General features: G+C 45.9%; 1 pseudogene; it reads left to right on the forward strand.

Annotated features, from left to right (window-relative positions):
* Positions 1 to 3,179: 3,179 nt before the first annotated feature.
* LOC143158820 (nectin-3-like) lies at positions 3,180 to 11,573 on the forward strand (annotated as a pseudogene).
* Positions 11,574 to 19,234: the final 7,661 nt, after the last annotated feature.

A 19,234-nucleotide genomic window follows, 5' to 3' on the forward strand; every position in this document is an offset into this window, starting at 1 on the left:
AACATGACACTTCATCTGTAACCCTGCCCGAATGAACATCACCTGGTCCTGCAGCATCCCTTGGCTACTGACTGCAGGTCCTGCTGCAGCCCGCCCTGACGCAGCGACACAGGCTGGAGCGTACATCGGTAGATGCAGCTACTGTCTTTACCCTAGTGTACTGCAGCTCTCCAAATCCAACCGAGATGTAGAGGGATTTGCCGTACGCAGGCATTATTTATGAACTTGTTATAAAGTGCCAGGCCTGTTCAATTGCATTTGACAAGCTCCTTCCCAAGAGTGGTACCTACTACTAGTAGTAGGTACTAGTACTACTACTAGATGGACCAACCTCCAAAAGTCACTACAATTCAGCAGTGGATGAAATCATCTCCCTCTCTTTTGTTCTCTTTACAGGCAATGCCTTGAGAGGCAGCACTGAACCCTGCTGACAAGGTAGGCAGCTACCCGGTTGTTAAGCTGGGTTTGGGTGGTTGGAAAACCAATGTTTTAGATTGATGGTTAACAAAACAATGTTTAAGACTACAATTCTGCCTGAGTGGCTACCATCGGCAACATTTTCCAGAAGTTCAACTATGTGATTTATCGATATCATTAGTCACTTGGGCTGTGTGGAAATGTTGTCATTTAGTGACTGTGCAATTAATTCTTGTATGTCCTTTTTTGATTTACTGGGAACTAGAGAGACCATCCTAGTGCAGCAGAAAGAAAGGGAAGAATGTGAATCACTGGGTTTTTCAAGCAGTGGTTGCAGAACTATCTTCCGCCTAATTTATTCCCAAGCTTTCACTGGCTTTGGAAAGTGCCTGAAGCTCAGGCATGGTGTGCAGTTCTCAGAAATGAAGCTGCTGTGCAACTGAAGCAGGAGAGCATGGGATCTGACTGACAAGCAAGGAGGAGGTCTGTAATCCACCAAAAGTCTATGCAAAGACTAACAGATCAGGAACTGTCTGAACTGCACTTCAAGATATACTTACAAAATTGAAATGAGTAGTGGGGTAAATGAGTGGACCTCACATTCCTGCCTGCCTTATATTTAAAGTAATGCATCAACTGCTGATGTTGGCTGGTCCCTGGAGGAAGGGGGGTCAGAAAGAGATGCTGCAGCAGTTGGATGCGCATGCAGGCACACACGCACATGGGCTGGGAGGGAGGTCCCTGCATGTCTGGGTTCCCTGTGGTGTCAGGAGCTGTCAGGGGAGAGGCAGAGCCTGGAAGGAGCAGCCAGCTCCTTATCACCAGGAGGGGGATGCTGTAAACAATTTAAAGTCAACACATTTTTCCAACAGCAATAGCCATCTCTATCCTTTCCTTGGATGTTACTAAGAGTGAAGGCTTGCTCTTTATTGAAAGATGTTTGCTGTAGCAGCACCCAGGTTTTCAGGGTTATTTGGAAGGACTTTTGGAAGATTAGAGTGTTTCTGGCAGAAAATAAAACGGTTAAGCTGACAAGAACTTTTCCTATGAGCAGAAAAATACATCAACTGGGCTTGCAGTTCTTTTTTACATCGAGTGCAGTTCCTTTTGTGATCACTAAGTGGTGAAGTTAAGCTATGAGGACTTCAACAGCGTCTGCACTGTTGGAAGCTTATGGAAAGCTCTTCTGTTAATCTTTTTTAATAGGTCACTCACACCCTGCTAGGAGGCTTTGGTGCAAAAGGACGTAGTTTCAGCAAATCTTTAATATTTTTTTCAGTTTTGGAAGTTCTGAGAGACTGACAATCAGAAATTAAATGTTTGCTTATGAATCTCCATTTCAAGGCTGGCAGTTTTCCCTCTGACTTGGTCCAGAGCCTGTTGAAGCTATTGGCATTGCTTAATAGCTGTAAAATGGTCTGGCAAACCCCACAAGAACAGTTTTTCATTGATTTCACATTTTGGTCAGGCCAGAATGCCCGTCCAGAAATCTTGCAGGAAAATGCAACTATGAAAATAAGGAAAGGAAAGGAAAATGAGATGTGATACCTCAAAGGAAAAAGAAAATACTATGAAGCAATCGCAGTTTGCAGAGAGATGGGAATGAATTATTGAACCTATTCAAAAGCACCTCCAAAATGTTTCTTTAGAGGAATACTGATACTTGAGCTGTTTCTGTTTTCAGATAATTAATTACCACTTGGGAGAAGGAACTATGTATGTGTAAGCATGTCTGAGAATTTTTTTTTGTTGCATTATGATTTGGGCCCATTGGCTTCCCCCAACCTATTTGCATGATTCAAGGTTAATCTGTGCAGCAATTAAACATTTTTAGTGCAATCATAGTCATTTGGAGTAGTAAGAATTTGCAAAAATGTAAGCCACCTAGTCAGAAAGTAGAAACATGAAACACAGTTTACCAGTACAAGTTTGATTAGCAAATGAGGTCTTGCTGGCTGGTTGCCCCACCACGCGGTGCGTGAGCAACCCATGGGCTGAAGGTGTTGTTGGTTTCAGCAATGTGATCACAGCTGGCAGAATAAGAGAAACACAGGCGTAAAAATGACAAAGCAAAAAAGCACAAAAACAATGACTCAAAACGCTGTGTGAGCTATTTTTATGTCATCTCAAGGTGAAGGTGGAGAGGAATGGGTGTGCTTGCGGGACGGCAGCCCTGTCTTTCTTAGGGACGGGGCTGGGGAAGGAGCATGGACCTGCTGAGATGGGGGCAACCTCAATGGAGGAGAGAGGAGGCCAAGGCTCTATTTTTTCCCCGAGGCAACGTATGACCTGGGGGTTGGACGCTTGGCTTGCTCTGGTCTCCTTACCTGGAAAAAGAGTTGCGTTACAGCGGCATCAGCAGCTCCTGGGTCTCCACTGATTTACACGTGGAGTGCAGACCCCTAACTGGGTCCTCCGAGTTACATGTTGGAGACATTTGTAGTACTCATTGCAGCATGACTATTGACCTGAGCTCCTTTCCCTGAGCTCAGGTCAGGGCCAGGGTGGCCTTTACTCCTGCCCCTCGCAGACTGACAGGCATTGGATGTTCAGCCATCTTAGAAATCTGGGCTTTTATTTAGGCACTTGCAAAAACCTAACCTTATGGAAAAGGCACTTGTGAAAAACCCAGCCTTGTAACCCCGTTACCCCATCTGTCTACCAGCCCAGCTGGGAAATCTTCAATTTCTGACATTTGTTGTCATGTACCCCAAAATTTTTGTTGTTCAGCTGAGTGCCAGAGGGCGGGAGGTTTTTATGAGATGCCTCTTACCGTATGTGCAGCGAGGGGGAATGTCCCTAGAGTAAGAGTGAAGTGTATAAAAAAGGGGAAGCCGCGCTCAATGGATCAGTCGCTCGTTCCTCTCGCTGAGGGCACAGCTAAGATGATGGTCGCTTGTCTGCTCCTCTCCAGCATCTGGACCGTTGCGTCAGGTAACTCCCTTGTCTGTCTGTCTGGATTGTTACTGTAACGGCGTTAGGGACCTCGGTCACCCTGCTAGCCTGCTGCTGTGCTGCTGGGTGCTGCAGTCCCCCCCCTCGCATCCCCTGGGGCAAGCCCAGTGGTGACAGGGCACTTGTGGCACTGCACGCGACTGCACCGCTCGCATGGGGCTTCAGACATGTCACTGCTGGTTGCCTTGACAGCATCCTCTCCTTAATTTACTACCAGTGCATTTATAAGCTGCAGGCAGATGTATGAATTTATTGCAATTTGCAAATCATAAACCAGGCAAATGTCCAAACGCTCCCAATGACCCCGAATGACTGAAGTTTGATTTAATCTCCTGTTGTGGCTGGGATTTGGGTCAGAGTATGGCACTGATTTGCTTTAGCCAGGACAGAATTATTTGTAGTGATGGACATGGTGCTTGTAGGTGTCTGCTCAGGCCACTGAAAGTGTGGGTGTGTTACATTTGGTTTTGTAATTAAAAATCATGTAGAAAAGCCTGAATTTGTTTCAAACTAACTTCCATGGTCATGGTGTGTATTCTGCCTATGGCACTACTGAGCTCTGAAAAGCAAAATGACTGGCACAGCTTCACAGCTGGTTTCTCAGTCTCCTGCGGAGACCTGCCAGGCTATGGCCACAGCCACAGAGGGGGCAGGACCTGAGCGAGCTTTGTCGGGCAGGTTAGACAAGTGTACCTCTGGGCACTGCAGACAGCCTCACTCGTCTTTAAAATCTGCAAAGATATTTCCCTTTCTTGTAAATTGAATTATATGTTTTCAGTGCTGTATCTGTCCCTGCTGATATCTCCCTTCCCATGCTGATGTACACAAATAAACTTTAAAAACTATTATCCTAAGAGGACTATGGAGCTGAGCTGTCAAACCTGGGAGCGTCCATCTTGATTGCCTGTCCCCTTAATAGTTTTTCCACATGTGTCTGTGAATTGGAAAAGGAGACTGATTTTTTTTTTTTCTTTTCCCTGGAGACCTTTAATACCATGGCATTTATGCTACGAAAGTTTTCCGTCTGTGGGCCTTCAGCAGGGTCTCAGCTGCTTACCAGTTGCACGGCCTCAAGCCTGAGATAGGAGGACGGATGCAGTTTGCCTCTGGTCCTCCCTACCTTGTTTTTTCCTTCTGGTTTTCTGTTCTCTTGTCAGTCTTTGACAAATGCGGATGCACGATGTATAGTGATACACATAAGAATTTTTAGCAGCTTTACTGATTTACTTCTCACTGTGCTGCAGGAGGGCTCAGAGAGCGGTAATGGGCCGGTGGCCATTTGGACATTAGCATGGCTGAACGTTTAGGGAACCTCTCCATGAGTGCCCATGGGATAGCAGTCTTAGCAGACAGAAATCAGTCACTCCTGACATTGCAGCTGTCTTTCCTGGTGGCGCTTTCTATAGCACAGGTTATCAGGCTGGCGAGATGCTTTGTGTGAGAGGTGTCAGGCCCAGCAAAACTCTCAGGGCAATTCTTTTGAGCTGCATTTTCATTTTTTCCCTGGATGGAGGGGCAGAGACCCTCCGGAGCTGCTTTGCTCAGGCGTGAGGGTGAGGGGCTGGGGGGACTCTGCTGGGGGTGGGTTGCAGAAGGGTGGTGAGAAATGCTGAGTGCAGTACCCGCTTCTCCCCCAGGCTCCGTGCAGGTGATGCACAGAAAGACACAGTCGGTCCAGGCGGGAGGAAACGTTACTTTTTCATGCCGGTCGGTCACGAAAGAAGATGTGCTACAGGTGACCTGGCAGAAGGAGACAGATGGGGCTGAAGACAACATAGCGACTTACAGTACAATGAATGGCCAAAAGATAGCAAAGGGTTACGTTGGCCATGTGAGCTTTGCCCACAGTGAGTTACAAGCCTCGGCCATCTCCCTTAGTGGAGTCACCTTCCAAGATGAAGGATGCTACAAGTGCATCTTCAACACGTTCCCCTCGGGGGCTGTCACCGGCAGGATGTGTCTCAAGGTTTACGGTAAGGCATCATAATGGCGTATGGGCTGTCATCTGAGGACCAAGTCGTTTTCCCCGGGAAAAACCTTCCCTGACCACTGGTCATTGCTAAATTGCTGTGGGAAAGGTGGCTCAGCTTCCTCTCTGGCTCCCCCTCCCTTTCTAGTTTTACCTTTGATGGGAAACCAGCGTTCAACAGTTCTTTAATTTTCTTCCCCTTTAAGTTAATAACAGTGAAATCCAAAAGCTGATGTATAACCCATGACTTACTCCAAGTTTCCCTGGCCATGTGCTGTGCTGACAGCTGGCCTGCCGCAGCCGTGAACCCCATACTCCTCTGCTTCCTTTCACTGCTGCTGTCACCTCTGAAGCCTGGAAATCAGGCACTTTTTTCTTACTCTGCCTTCGGTCTTAAAAATTTAAAATATGCAAAAAGCAGAGCGGCATGTGTGTGACCAGAGAATCTGGAAGCTGATTTTGAAGCTATAGTAAAAATGATAGTAGTTATGCTGGGCTCAGGAAAGGGTTGCAAAAAAAAAGGCTGAAATACGGTGCAGCTTGTGGGCTTTGCCACATGAATATCTTGTGCAGGTCAGCGTCAATTAGCTTCAAGAAAAGAGTTAAATCATGAGTCGAGGTGGCAATATTTGACACCTCCATATGAAATCATCAGCTAGCCAGTACAAGCTGAAACACAGACAAATAGATGAACTCAAAAGGAACAAGAGTGAAAAGCTGTTTATCTTTTGAGGGAGGGTCTTGGTTTTCTGACAGTGAGGAAGCTGAGACATTAAACACACCCTGAGGACACCCTGTTGGCTCCTGACTTTCTCATCGCTGACTCTGCTGTGGGGACATTGGCCAAAGATCATGTCCCGTGTGGAAAATATCAGTGTCTGGGACGTGCTGCTGGTGGTATGACGCCTGCAGAGTATTTTTTTTATCCCTAGTACCTTCTGCGGACAAAGACACAAACACATATGCCCACACACATACCCACATGCCAGGAGTCCTCTGCATGGACAAAAAGATGCTCCTGGCTTATAGGGGAAAGATGACCTAAGCAATAGGGGAAAGCAGGGGGCGGGGGGAATATGAGGGAAAACCAAGCCTGGAACAAAAGTTCTTTTTCCTCTCTCTTGGGAAAGGTCCTAGAGCAGAAAAGAGAAATTAGGAGAAATTCACTCAATATTTCAGATATGAAGAGGAAGCTGTTAGTAAAGACACCCAGCCCTGAGTCATTCAGAGGGTAAACACTGATTATACATTACAGGAAAATGTGGAAGTGCCTTGCAGAGGGATCCCATTCTTGTTTATCATGTAAATCTAAACACGGAGTTATATTTGTTTTTTTATCCAAGTGGGGAAAATATTTCCCAAAATCACCAGCCTTGTGGCTATGATTCATCCTTTAGCAGAGCACTACTTTAAAAAAAAATGTTTTTCTGCTGCTACACACACTCCTGCAAGCCTCTCTTCCTGCATCTTGGACAAAAACGCATCAACTGAGAAGGGTTTCACCTCTCTCGTGGGCAGGCTGCTCCTGCTGCACCAGCACAGACTCACGGGCCACTGCCAGGGGCTGGCTCACGGGGGTCATGGTGACCTCCCTGAAATGTGCTTCATCGAACATGTCCTGGAGGGTCACCATGAATAAACTCAGCGTTCGACACTGTGACAGAAGATTTTGGTTCACATATGGTGTATTTCATTGAAGCTAATTTAAGTGATGCTACTTAAAAGCCACAGTCTTACTCCCTTATTCCCTGACTCATAATGATGGGAACAACTTGCCTGAACAAGCCCAGAGGACTCCCCGGGATGGAGTGTGAAGCCAGCAGGAATCTCCCAAAGCTCAGGGATTCAGGGCAACGTGAGCAAGCCAGAGTCACCAGCTGAAAACAAAATGCTGCCATGTCTTTGCCCTCAAGAGGGGACTGCCAGGGAGTTTACAAACTGGTAATTGCCGGATTACAACAGCCTTCGCAAAAGGGGCTGTTCCAGGATGGGCACTGTCGCTGCATGACGAGGGGAAGTGAAACCATGTAAGAACTGGATACAACACTGTGAAGAAAGAAACAGGCATGACTGGAGGAACCTCAGACCTGCCTGGCTGAAAACAGCAAACCCAAGAAGAAGCAGCAATTTCCTACCCTGTAGCAAAACCTGTTTTGGAACAGAATAGTTTCAAGCGTGCTTGGCAGGTCTCTTTTGAACCACCTGCTCCCCTTCCCCCCCTGTTTTGCTTTGGAAAGGTTTTTCTGACCTTCATCACCAAAGAGGATGAGAATGAAACCCAGGAAGGGGATGGAGTGAGCAGGTACAGAGAGAAAGGGATGTGCCACACGAGAATGGGCAAGACTTGCTGGGTTGCAAAATTCCCCAGGCATTTGCTGGGCCATCTTTGGAGACCTTCTGCCTTCATTGCAGATGGCACCATTCGCCTGGAAGTCTTGAGCACAGTGGAGAAATGCCATCGCTATTTCTTAGACAGGGAAACCGAGGCACGGTGTTGCTGGTGAACACCCATACGGTTGGAAAAGGCTTTCGGTCATCACAAGGCATACTGTAATTCCTCAAATTTTTTTAGGAATTCCTAAAATTTTTGCCACAGCTCAAATTTGGGAACGTTTGCATTACTGCTTTGCAAGAGCTACTAAAGCAGGTACTTGCGCACAGTATCTCTTGAAGGTACTTTTTCACTGGAAACAAATGTTTTGATGAAAGGCAAAAGAAGCAGCTAATTTAAGTGTATGCATCAAACATCAACAGTGGGCACACGCTAACAAACAGTGTAGCAGGACTTTACTGCAAACGCAAGCACTTACAGGTTTTGACTGTGCATCTATTACAGACACTTGCTAAGGGGAAGCTCAATGCTACAGTATGTTTTTCACTTGATACTCATTTCTTGGGATCCAATGTGGGAAGAGAGAGAACTGCTTAGTCACAAGAAGAGCAGATGTGGAGTGCATGTGTTTCTGCCAAGATAGTGAGCAATTTTTCCCATCCCCTCTGGAAACATCCGTCACAGCTTTCCTTTACTGCTTTTGGATGTTGCAACCTAATATTTGAAGTTAATGCTGTGGGTGGATATCTTATTTTTATGCATCCCGTGAGTGAAAGAAGAAGTTCGGAGATCATTTATTAATCAAAATATAAACTGTTTGTGACACTTGTGTTTTCATACATGGGAGATTTTGAGAAGTTCCAACTGAAATCCCCCTACACACTTTTCTTGTTGCTCTCAGAGCAACACTAGTGGGTTTCATCAACTTTGTGGGGTTTGAGTTTCTGTCTATGGGTGATGCAAAAAAAGAGAAATACCTACTTTTTTTTTTCTAGGCAGGTACAACCATAGTAAATAAATGAGGTCTAGCCGTAAAAAAAAAAAAAAAAAAAAAAAAAGCAAAACTGATGGTATACAATGTCTTGCTTCCACCCTCTGGCAGTTATGGCTTGGAGGATCCAGACAACCTCGTGAGGTGCATCTGGAATTGTACCAGGAGGTTATAGGTGCCATTATGCATCTGGCACAAGCCTTTTCCCCCTTTCACAGGATCCTTTGGTGTCTTCTACACCTCATTCATATGCAAATCTTTGTTCACCTTCCAAAAGGAAAAACAATCATTTTTTCCTAAGAAGAATAAACAGATTTTTTTTTTGTTTAAAAGTAGGATCACTAAATGATAGTGATATGTTTGCTAGTGTTGGGACAAGATTAATTTCAGCATAAATATTGCCATTGGTATTTTTGTTATGTGAATAGTAATATACACATGGAGTACCACTAAATATAGTAATAGATACTTTTTTAATCAGAAGGCATTCATATTAACTCAGACTTGAATGAAACTAGAATTGTCACTGCACTTAAATGGTTAAAAAAAGTAATATTGTCAGAAACAGGGACCTAGAAGTAGAGTGTGGTTTGGACCCCTACACCATTAGCCCATGCACTGAAGTAGAAGGCAGGCTGGTAAACCGTCATACGGAAACCTGTGGATTGCACTGCCAAATGGAGCTACGTGCCTTTATAGGTCTTGGCCTGAGCAAACTGAGCTAATTAGCCTGGCTTTGAGGAGGGGCTTGGATGAGATGACCTCCAGAGGTCCTTTTTGCTCAAAAAGGTCCTTTCCTTTAGGTCCTTACCTAAATTATGGTATGATTTTATGGCTGAGGAGTAAATAGGTTATTTTCCACAGGGGATAGACATGTCCTTATGTGTACAGATCTCCCCTGGAGTTCTACCCAGGCTGAAAACAGCTTCTTGTACTCCTCCCCTTTCTTTATTCCTTGCAAATACAGTTTGTATAAATAGGAATCAGCAAGCAGGCTTCATGCGAGTGAGTAAGCATGAATGATGCCTGTAGTTCATCCTTCTTGCTGAGTAAGACTAAATGCGACAGCATCCACAAATCTAGGGTGAGGAGGAGTTCAGAAGAAGTGATCTTTAATGAAGGTTTTGAGGGATACCATGACACCCCCAAAACCCGACACTAGAGGGAAGAAAGTTGTACAAGCACAAAACCTCCACAGGTGAAATCCTGTGGTGTAACCACATACAAATTCACTATTACTGTCTTGCACAAATAGATGCATTTAGTCCTTTGGTCCACAAGCCTGCACATCTCAAACAGCAATAAAGCTAATCCTGCAGATAAGTTTAGGGGAAAAGAACAAGAATTTTGACTCATTGAAGCAGTCAGCCCTTTCAGAGAGAGGAGGACATGTGGTTTCATGGTTTCACTACCTGTTGCTCTTTACTCGTCCATAATCACCACTTCTCAGTCGGGATGCTGCAGTGCTGCCGTTAATAACAGAACTGAAACACAAATGCTTCTACCCTCTTGTCCTTTGTTTTTGCCAAGCTCTTCATTTCCGGACTGCTGCCTGATCACTTTCATGTTTATTTGTCACTGCTGGGGCTTTGGGGATGAGGAGGCAAGATTAAATATCAAGGTTGTCCTCCAAGATAATAGTGAATACAGATGGTCTTTGCTCAAACGTGAGCAGAAAGTAACGGATTTTGTTACTTTGTGTTTTACAGCCATCTCGGACCCCAAAGTGGAGGCTAAGCTTATACCCAGTCCAGACAAAGCTGAGGGCTCTGAGAAAGTGGTGGGGATGAGCTGCTCAGCAACAGGGAAACCAGCTCCAAAAATCACCTGGCACCTTCCCAGCATCCTGCAGCAGAAACCAAGGGAGTACCATGTCAGGCTCGACAACCAGACTGTGACTGTCATCAGCAACTTCACCCACACCCACTCCAAAATCCTCCAGGAGTATCCCATCGCCTGCGTGATCCAACACCCCTCTCTAAATGTGACCCTGGTCCTGCCCATGGACACCATGGTGCAGGGTTAGTATGCAACACTGCTCCTGTCCTGGAGCAGGGAGGAGGCCACAAAACACCTCCTGGGGTAGATCAGGAAACTCCTCTGAGGGGGTAGGGGGGGTGGGGGGGCAGGTGGGGAAGACATCTGGAAGAGCAGCCAAGGTTGGGCTGGGGAGGGACAGAGGAGGTGCCAAGGAGCATCCAAACACCCTTGGCGATGGCATACAATGTCTTACTGCTTGTCGGGTCCCCTGCACGCTGTGATGTGCACAAGCCTCCCTGCCTCTGCCGAGGACTTGCAGGGTTTCCCTGTCACGTAGCCTGATGCATCAAGAGGACGTGCGGCTTTGGGTAGCTCGGAGGGGCTGGGTGTCACACGCCTGACCGTGGCAACAGTCCCCAAACGCAGGTCTGCTGGCGGTGCCACTTGTGTGCGTGCTGGCATGTGCTCCCAGTGCACCTATCTGCCCTATCTCACCCTGGGGACTGGTCAAGGAATGTCTGAAATGGGTTTGGGTTGTTTTATTTTCTTCATGCACAAACTGAGTACCCGCTGCTTTCCCCACAGGTCCGGACAGCAGTGTGGCACCAGCCATTGCCATTGCAGTGGGGGTGCTGGTCCCCCTGACTTCCCTCCTCCTTCTCGCCTGCCTCTGCTGCTGCCTCAGGCACCTACGTGACCCAGAGGGAAACCCAGCCCGGCAATGCTGGGTAGGTCCACCTTTCCCCAGGCTGCTGTAGGGCTCACCCACACCGGTTGCGAGGCTTGCCACCGGGACCCAGCTCTGCCCGGCCACATAGGAGCTGGCTGCATGCTGCCCAGCCCGGGCTGCACCCGGGGCAGGGAGAGACGAAGAGATCAGCCCCCAGCCAGACAGCTGGGTAGCAGCACGCTGGGAAGGGGAAACCTGAAGGTGCTTAGCTAGTCCCATAGGCACTTGACAGTGATGACAGCTAGAAAACATTCATTTTCTCAATGACAAGACATTCTGTGGGGGAAGTGTGGCTCTGTTATTATATTTATGCACAAAATAGTTGTGCAAGCAGTGGCTGTACCCTTGCACCATTTTTCTGCATCTCCTAAAATAACCTCCCTCTGGCAGGGCCAGTGCAGCTCGTGGAGGAAGCAGCTCTGAGGACGCATCTCAAACAAAATGGGGTCTTTAAAGGAAGAGTGTGCCTCTGTGTGGAAAGCTCAGGGTGCCGCATTGCAGCAGGGGCTGAGGCACTACTGGTTGTCCACCGAGGCTGTTCTGGCACAGGGGGTGAAGGAGGCAAGCTCAAGGCAGAGGTAAACTGAGTGAGGTGGCATTGTTTCAGAAAATTGCAGCCCAGTTTTGTGCTGATGGCACCTCAGCCTCCTCGTGGGATATGCCCAGAGTGTGCACCCTTACTTTTGATGGGTGTTTTGGAGACAAAAAGCAGTGGGAGGAAATGTGATACGTCTTCTTCCATGGGTGCCATGCCTCTAAGTCCAAGCTGGAGCCTGCTAGGGGGGTTGCGAGGGGAAAATTTTAGTCTCCCCTCACACACAGAGATGCAAGGACCCATTTGGTAATGTACACAGCCTGGATCTTTACGCCTGCACTTAAAATAACCATATATTTTGAAGAAGGAAAAAAAACCCAACAACCTCTCTTTTGTTAGGTCCTTCCTGCCTGTACCAAGGCCAAGAAGTACGGGCAGTATGGAGCTGTGGGCAGGTGGGCTCCTGCAGTGTCCCCCAGCCCCGGCGCGCTGCTGAACACCTGAGCAGCTGCCCGCCCTACGCATGTGAGAGAGAAACTTCTTACAATGGCACCTCAGGCTTCCGAGCAAACCTGCTGTGACTTCACTCTGAGGGAAATACAAAAAAGGACAATTTATAATAGATATTTATTTATTTTGTTACACTATAATATTCCGTTTTGTAGAAAAAATCTTTAAAGTATTTATTTGAGACTCAGACTGTCTGTGGGGATCTGCATAATGAAACTCATGTTTTGTATTTTTGGGGGTTTTGAAAGTTATGTTTATTCCTTTATTCCTGATACTTTAACATTGCAAGCTCAAAACTGGGTGGGGGACTGTCTGAAACAGGGCAGCATTTTGTAGGTGCGCTGGCCTGGGAGGTGTTGCTGTTGGGCCAAAGGAGACCCCCACCAGGAGCTGGGGTGCAGAAAACCCGGAGAGCAGCTTAGCACGCTGCTGTGAGCTTCAGGTGTTGAAGGTCTTGCTCCCCAAAGGGCATAAGAGATCAGGCCAAGACTGCAGCCGACCTGAACTTGTAATCCAGGCATCAAGAGCGACTGGCTTCAAGCCAGGAGTCATCAGACACGAGGAAGTTGCCAACTCCGACTTCCACCAGCCTTTCCTAGAAAGTAATGCAAAAGCAAAGGGCACATAGAAGTTTCCTTCTCCCCTCTTCTTCTTCTGTGGTTTCCACAGCCCCCTTCTTAATTTCACTAATCCATCACAGCTGCCTTGTGTTTCCAGGCATCCCACCTGCCTGCAGGAGGAAGCAGGGAAATAAAAGGGCAGTTGGAGGGGCAGTAGGCTGCCTGGTGGATTTTGTGTATGTCATGGTGTAGTGGCAGGTGAGTGCAGTGGGAAGCAGGAGGCTGGTAGGAGCGAGGGGGTGGATGCTGCATGTTGGCAGATATACACCAGTGCAGGGCAGCAAGTGTTACCTATTGCTAAAATTCATTACTTATAACCTGTAGGTCAGATCTGAGCAGTTCTCCTGTAATTCCCTGAATCCCACCCTATGCCCATGAAATTTTTCCTTGTAGACCCAGGGAAGGAGAAATGAGCCCACCTGGCTGGTGTGGTCTTGTGGGCAGCAAGAAGACAGCCAGTGCAGGCTGTTTCCTCTCCTCCTGGCTTCCTGGAGCAAGTGCATGTCAGCTGTTTTTTCCTCACCCATCTATTTCAAATGTGCATCCCAGATGAACCAGGCTGAGTTGTAGTCAGAAAGCTAAGTAACCTAAAATGAAAGCGAGTAGGTGAGTTGAGAATTAATAAACCCAGTCCTTGTCATAAAATGCTTTTTTAGGCTCCCTAACGCTTAGTAATAGTGCAGCTGGTGAGTGCGGGGAAAGGGGAACTGGCTGCAACCATCACAATCAGGAATTCTTCTCCTGAGACCCGTAATTGTCAAAGGAGGAAGCACATTTTGTGCAAGCTTTTCCGCCATTGCAGCTTAATTTCCTCTTCCTCTGTGAGGGAAGGGGCTGGGGGAGAAGCAGGTTTTCCCCTGGGTCAGTGGTTTGTGGGGGGCAGGATGTGGGCGAGAGGGCAGGGCTCAACCCCTGGCACTCCTCCTGAACAGGCTGTGCAGTGTCAGCCCTCGCCACTCAGCAGGGTCCGCACTTGCGCTTCAGGGGGGGTTTGGAGAGGGTTTTTTTGAGTTTTAGAAGAAGGTTTCCACTAATGTTTAAACTAATGGGTCTTTTTTTAAAAAAGATAAATGAGTCTCTGGCAGAAACAGGGAGTCTGGACACAGGTAATGAAAAGGATTTTCAGAGGGAAGAGAGAAAGGCACAAAGCTGGCAAGAAACCTTTATAAACTTAGGAAGACTGCAGAGATTACCTATTATTATTATTTTCTACAAGCTGATCAACTGGAGTGGAGGAAAGCAGGGTTTGGAGTCATGGAAGTATCTGTTTATGTGCGGGATTGTAATTTCTTTTACTATTTAGCTGAATGTTGAATTGTGAAAAGATTTTGTAGGTTTCTGCTTACGAGCATGATAGGACTAGAGACTGAGTGAAAGAGGAGAATGTGGTAGCTTACAAGCAAAATGCTGTACATAAAAGGAAGATGCTATCGATTTATTTGTCTTTCACAGTATCAGAATCAGAACAGCAAATGACATCCAAAGGCAGAACACTTAAAACCAACACATGTATTTGCCTTCATGCTATACAAAGCCAGCTACTAAAATGCAATGCCATAAAATGCTATATGCTAGTGCTGTGGAGTTTGGCTTCATGTAGCAATGAAATGAATGTAAGCATACAGACTATGTATAATTAACTGGCCGTTAGCTGGGAAAAAAAGAGTATGAAATAGATAAAAACCCCCAACTTTTCAGTGAACAAACAAGCACATGACTGAGGGGATCAGAAGTTTTTACTGTGGGTGAATAACATCCTAACTGCTGTTCTGAGGTTTCTTTGATTATCTTGTGCTTGTCTGTCCAGTTATCTCTGTTAACGATTTGGCAGTAATTCTTTGGAGGTTGCATTTCAGATGGGTTTATACAGATACTTAGTATTTATTTTAATAAATAGTATCTAGACTATGAAATGTTGCAAATTTTGAATAGGTGTTGAGTAGTAAAAATAAAACTGGTAAGAAATTAATGTGGAATGGACTGCTCTACCTTGCTGCTTCAATATGAGTGATATGAAGCAGGTTAACTTTGTAAGTAAATGGAAGCAGAACGTATTTTCAAAGTTTATTCTACAGGAATGTTCTGAGCTACTATTGCTACCACCAAAAAAAAAAAAAACCCAAACAACCCCAAACTGCAAAAAGCCTAGGTTTTTACCTGTCTCGTGGCTGGGCAGTTGTTGGTCTGACCCAACCCTGCCTTCAGCCACCTCCTGTCACTGCAACTTGTCCAGCCCAGGGCAACAGTGGTGTGGATGCAGGGCATCATTTTTCCTAACAGATGGAAAGAGGGCAAGCGGGAATGCCACCCTCCTGCTTGCCTCTTACCTGGGTAAAACTGGCTCTGGGTAATGTGTTTTCTCTCTGCAAAGCAGATGGGATTATTTAACCTGCACCTCAAGACTCTGGGATCCTTTGATCTTGACATTAGCCAGCTTGGGTTAAGGTTTTAACTCACGTAGGACCTTAAGACAGCGTCCTTTTAAACTGTGTATTTTGTATTTATATATATTGGTATATAATAAAGGGTCCTCAGGCTGTATAAAATGTCCAGGTTCCTGTTTTGGCATGCCAGGCTGTTTCAGAGATGTACTGCGTTGGTATTTTTCTCTGCCTGGGTACTGGGTTCACAGTTTTAAGAGAGCAGTAAGGTGTAAAGGAATCACCCCAGCAGCTCTGGCTGAAGACGTGACTTTGAAATGTAGCTGAAATGCTGCCCTTAGACGTTTTACAAGTCACTGGCTGAAATAGGAAAAATATTCTTTTTCTGAAACCACTGCTGGCCAGAGGCATGGGACTAAATCCACGCAGTGAAAAGGAACTTTGTTTTGGTGATAGAAGATTGAAAGCATCATTCATCATTTCTCTGCTGTGTGACCCTGGGGGAATGATTCATCTACTAAATACCACACCAGTAAATTTTCTTCTGAACTCAGACATGGAAGAAAATGTAACCTATTGTTTTTCATTCAGTTTTCAGCACTGAGCCCCTGCAAATCAGCTGAAATAAGAGAATTGCACTAATTGAGTGCATTTTTCTCTTTCATAAATGAGACTATCGAACCAGGCAGATAAAAATCAAGCATATTTTTGTTTTCACTCTTGGTATACCAGAAATTACTCATATTTTGGAAGCCATACAAAGGGCCTTCTTATATCTCTGCTGCTTTCATCTTTGCTCATAAAAAGCTGTGTGTGAAAGGAGTTCTGAACTCTTGTCCAAGCTGTTTGTGGATGGATTCTGTTGTAGTCTACTCAGCTTTGAAAAAAAGCCACCTGAAATTTCTGGGAAGCCTGAGGGAATCCTTAGTCTAAGACCCATACACAATACAAACAGAGTTTTGACTTCCCTAACTTGTCAGAAGCTGCAGTCCTTAACCACCCTAAGGAAAAGGGAAGAAAAGGCAGTTTGTCTAGTAAAAGAGCACTTGAAATTGTACATGAGAGACTAAGATGCAATGAAAAGCTTGCAGAAAAAAACCCTACACTTTTAGAGTAAAAATTAGAGATTTTTTTCCAATCAGAATATTTCATTTGATATTATCCTTCAAATAAATCACAGCATGTCCACCATCTCATCATAAACGCCCAGGGTTACATTTTAGGCTTAAAGAAACCAATTTGCCTTCAGCCTTCCTTGTCTACAGGAATGTAGCTATTTTCATAAGTGAGATCGTGGTGGGGTTTTAGCTGCCCATCAGCTGAATAAAAAGAAATATCTTTGCTACAAACTTTTCTCTAAATATCAGAACCTATACACAAAGAGGACAAAAGGGGGAATGTCCTAGTATAGTTTTCTGAAGATCTTTGCCTATCTACTTCAGAACAGTTTAATTTTAAGGGTATTAAATGTAGGCTGTCTCCTTTCTAGAAAGGATTTATTAATGGAAGCAAGGTGTCAGTTCCCTACTCAAGGCTTCAGTATTTATCTATGTATATAACATCAACATTTCTTTCTGAAAATCTTTATTGTAAAGATTTCTGACCATGTCAAGACAATCGGAAAGCATTGCTCAGAGTCTAGCTCAGGCTGCACGGGGAAACCAAGACCTCGCTGTATCACCAACAGAAAGCCCTGCAGGCTCCTCTGGGGTGGAAACCTTCTGACTTGGATGCAAAAGAAGGGGGGCTGAATCCTGAGTCATGGGTAATAACATCCCAGCCCGAAGGGGCGCGTGATGCACCAGGTTCTCCAGTGGGCTCTGGCCCAGCAGAAGGAACATGTGGTCATTGTGCAGTTTTAACTCTTCTAGTCTCAGGTTTGTGACTCTATCATTCTGCTGTGGAACTAGCAGACATGGATTTGGAGGCCAACTTGGAAAAACTGAAGCCAGAAGCCACCAGGAAACAGCACCATCATCGTTAGTGGGACAGATGTTTTTCCTGAAAGGTGATCAAGACGGTCTGGGGACCCCCTACTTGATTCTCTACAGTTTCCTTTATTCCCTTAGCACATTTCTTCTCCCTTTGCTCTTTTTCTGGTCCATGGGATCCAGACCTGATGTTGTACTATCAACCAGTGCAACACCTCTGCTGCAAACAACAGAAAGCTTGTCCTTTGCTTTGCTGTTACTTGACCCAGCCACGTAGTTTGCCTCTCCTGGCCTGTTCAAGGTTGTTTCCTCTCCCTGATGTTATTCCATCTCATCACACCTTTGAAGATGCTGTCCTCTTGCCTGGATCACCCCTCCCCTGCTGGGCACCCCTTGCCCTTCTCCATCCATGGTTTTCACAGGGCTGAGCTGGGAAGTGGGAGTTAGGGAGGAAAGAGGGAAGGAGAGGGGACCAGGGCAAAAGGGCACACGCAGAGCCCAAGGGCAGGGGAAGGGGCTCTAAGTGGAGCCAAATGGGGGAATGATTTCCCCAGGAAATCTTTCAGGTTGGTAATTTGTTAGAAAACAAGTCCTTAGGACTTGGCTGCTTCCAGGAGAAACGCTTCTCACAAGATTAGCTTTGCAACAAGAATGTTATCTGGGATCCATACTGCTCTCTGGCCTCTCACTTCTGCAGGGCATTAGCAGACTGATTGGCTTGAGAAGTTTGGCCAGTTTGACAACCAAGCCACAGAGAAGATGTGCAAAGAGCTTGGGAAGAGGAATTTGAGGAGTGCTTGGAAAGCTTACCACTTAAGTGCGTGAGCAAGTGTCCTGTTTTGCAGAGTTAATTAGTGATGGACGGTTTCTTTTTGCCCCTCGGTTGGTGCCGGCTGGTATATGACCTGAGACCGGCTACGGGTAATGCAGCCAGGGAAGGAGAGGGCTGGGCACAGTGGGAGCTGATGCTGTGGGAGGGAGGTGGTACTGGGTATCGCACTCTACATTCCCCAGTTGGTTTCTGATCAAAAGCATAAAATCCCCATAACTTCCTAACTGAAGTAAACATGCAACCAACAGGAAACAAGGGGGGTAAACCCCTTCAGTGACTACCTGCTCTCAGAGTGTCTGCACGGCATTTGCCAGGCTGATGTCTGCCCCTTTTGGCTCAGCAGCCAACGTGTCTGGGCTTGCAGCCAGGAGTGAGCCAACATTTCCTTTCATACTCACCCTTTTGTCTACAGGCTGTGCCCAGGAACAGGGTGCCCCTTGGCCTCCAGCAGAACTGAGAACAAGAAATATAAATCAACAGAAAGCAGGAGAAAATACAGTGCTATAAAACTGCTGATGAACTCTTTCTCTTTACTAGTAATTCTCCTCTTTGGCATCAGTGTAAATAGCAAAACTAAAGCCTGAAAAAGAGTGGCCCCCAGAAAGTCGTCTTTTCAATTTAATCCTAGTGCAGTTCTGCAGACTTAATTTTTTTTTTTCTTCAGAAAATAAGAATTAATTAATTAAGGTCAGACTCTCCAGCACTTACAGTCCAAACATGCTGCTTTATTTGAAAAATTGAAAGCATTGAGGTCTGGCTTGGACAAGCAGTCCTCCAGGATAGTTTTTTTTTTTTTAAAAAACCAACCATATCTTCTAGAGCCTTTGATAAATGTCTGAAAAAAGAAAACCAGCCAGTTTCTTTTTGTGTACAAAGTTCAGGAACTACATAAAGTAAAAGTTGGGGAGGAGGGATGTGGGAAACGATGAGAGGTTGAACAGATTCCTTTTTGATAATCTGACCTGTTACCAGGACCTTTTAGAGGTGCAAGTGCCATTTTTGTATGTTGTTATTTTATATGTGAGCAGGTGGGGGCATGTTTTGCCCCACA

The sequence above is a fragment of the Aptenodytes patagonicus genome, chromosome 1, assembly GCF_965638725.1.
Source record: "Aptenodytes patagonicus chromosome 1, bAptPat1.pri.cur, whole genome shotgun sequence".
Classification (NCBI taxonomy): Eukaryota; Metazoa; Chordata; class Aves; order Sphenisciformes; family Spheniscidae; genus Aptenodytes; species Aptenodytes patagonicus.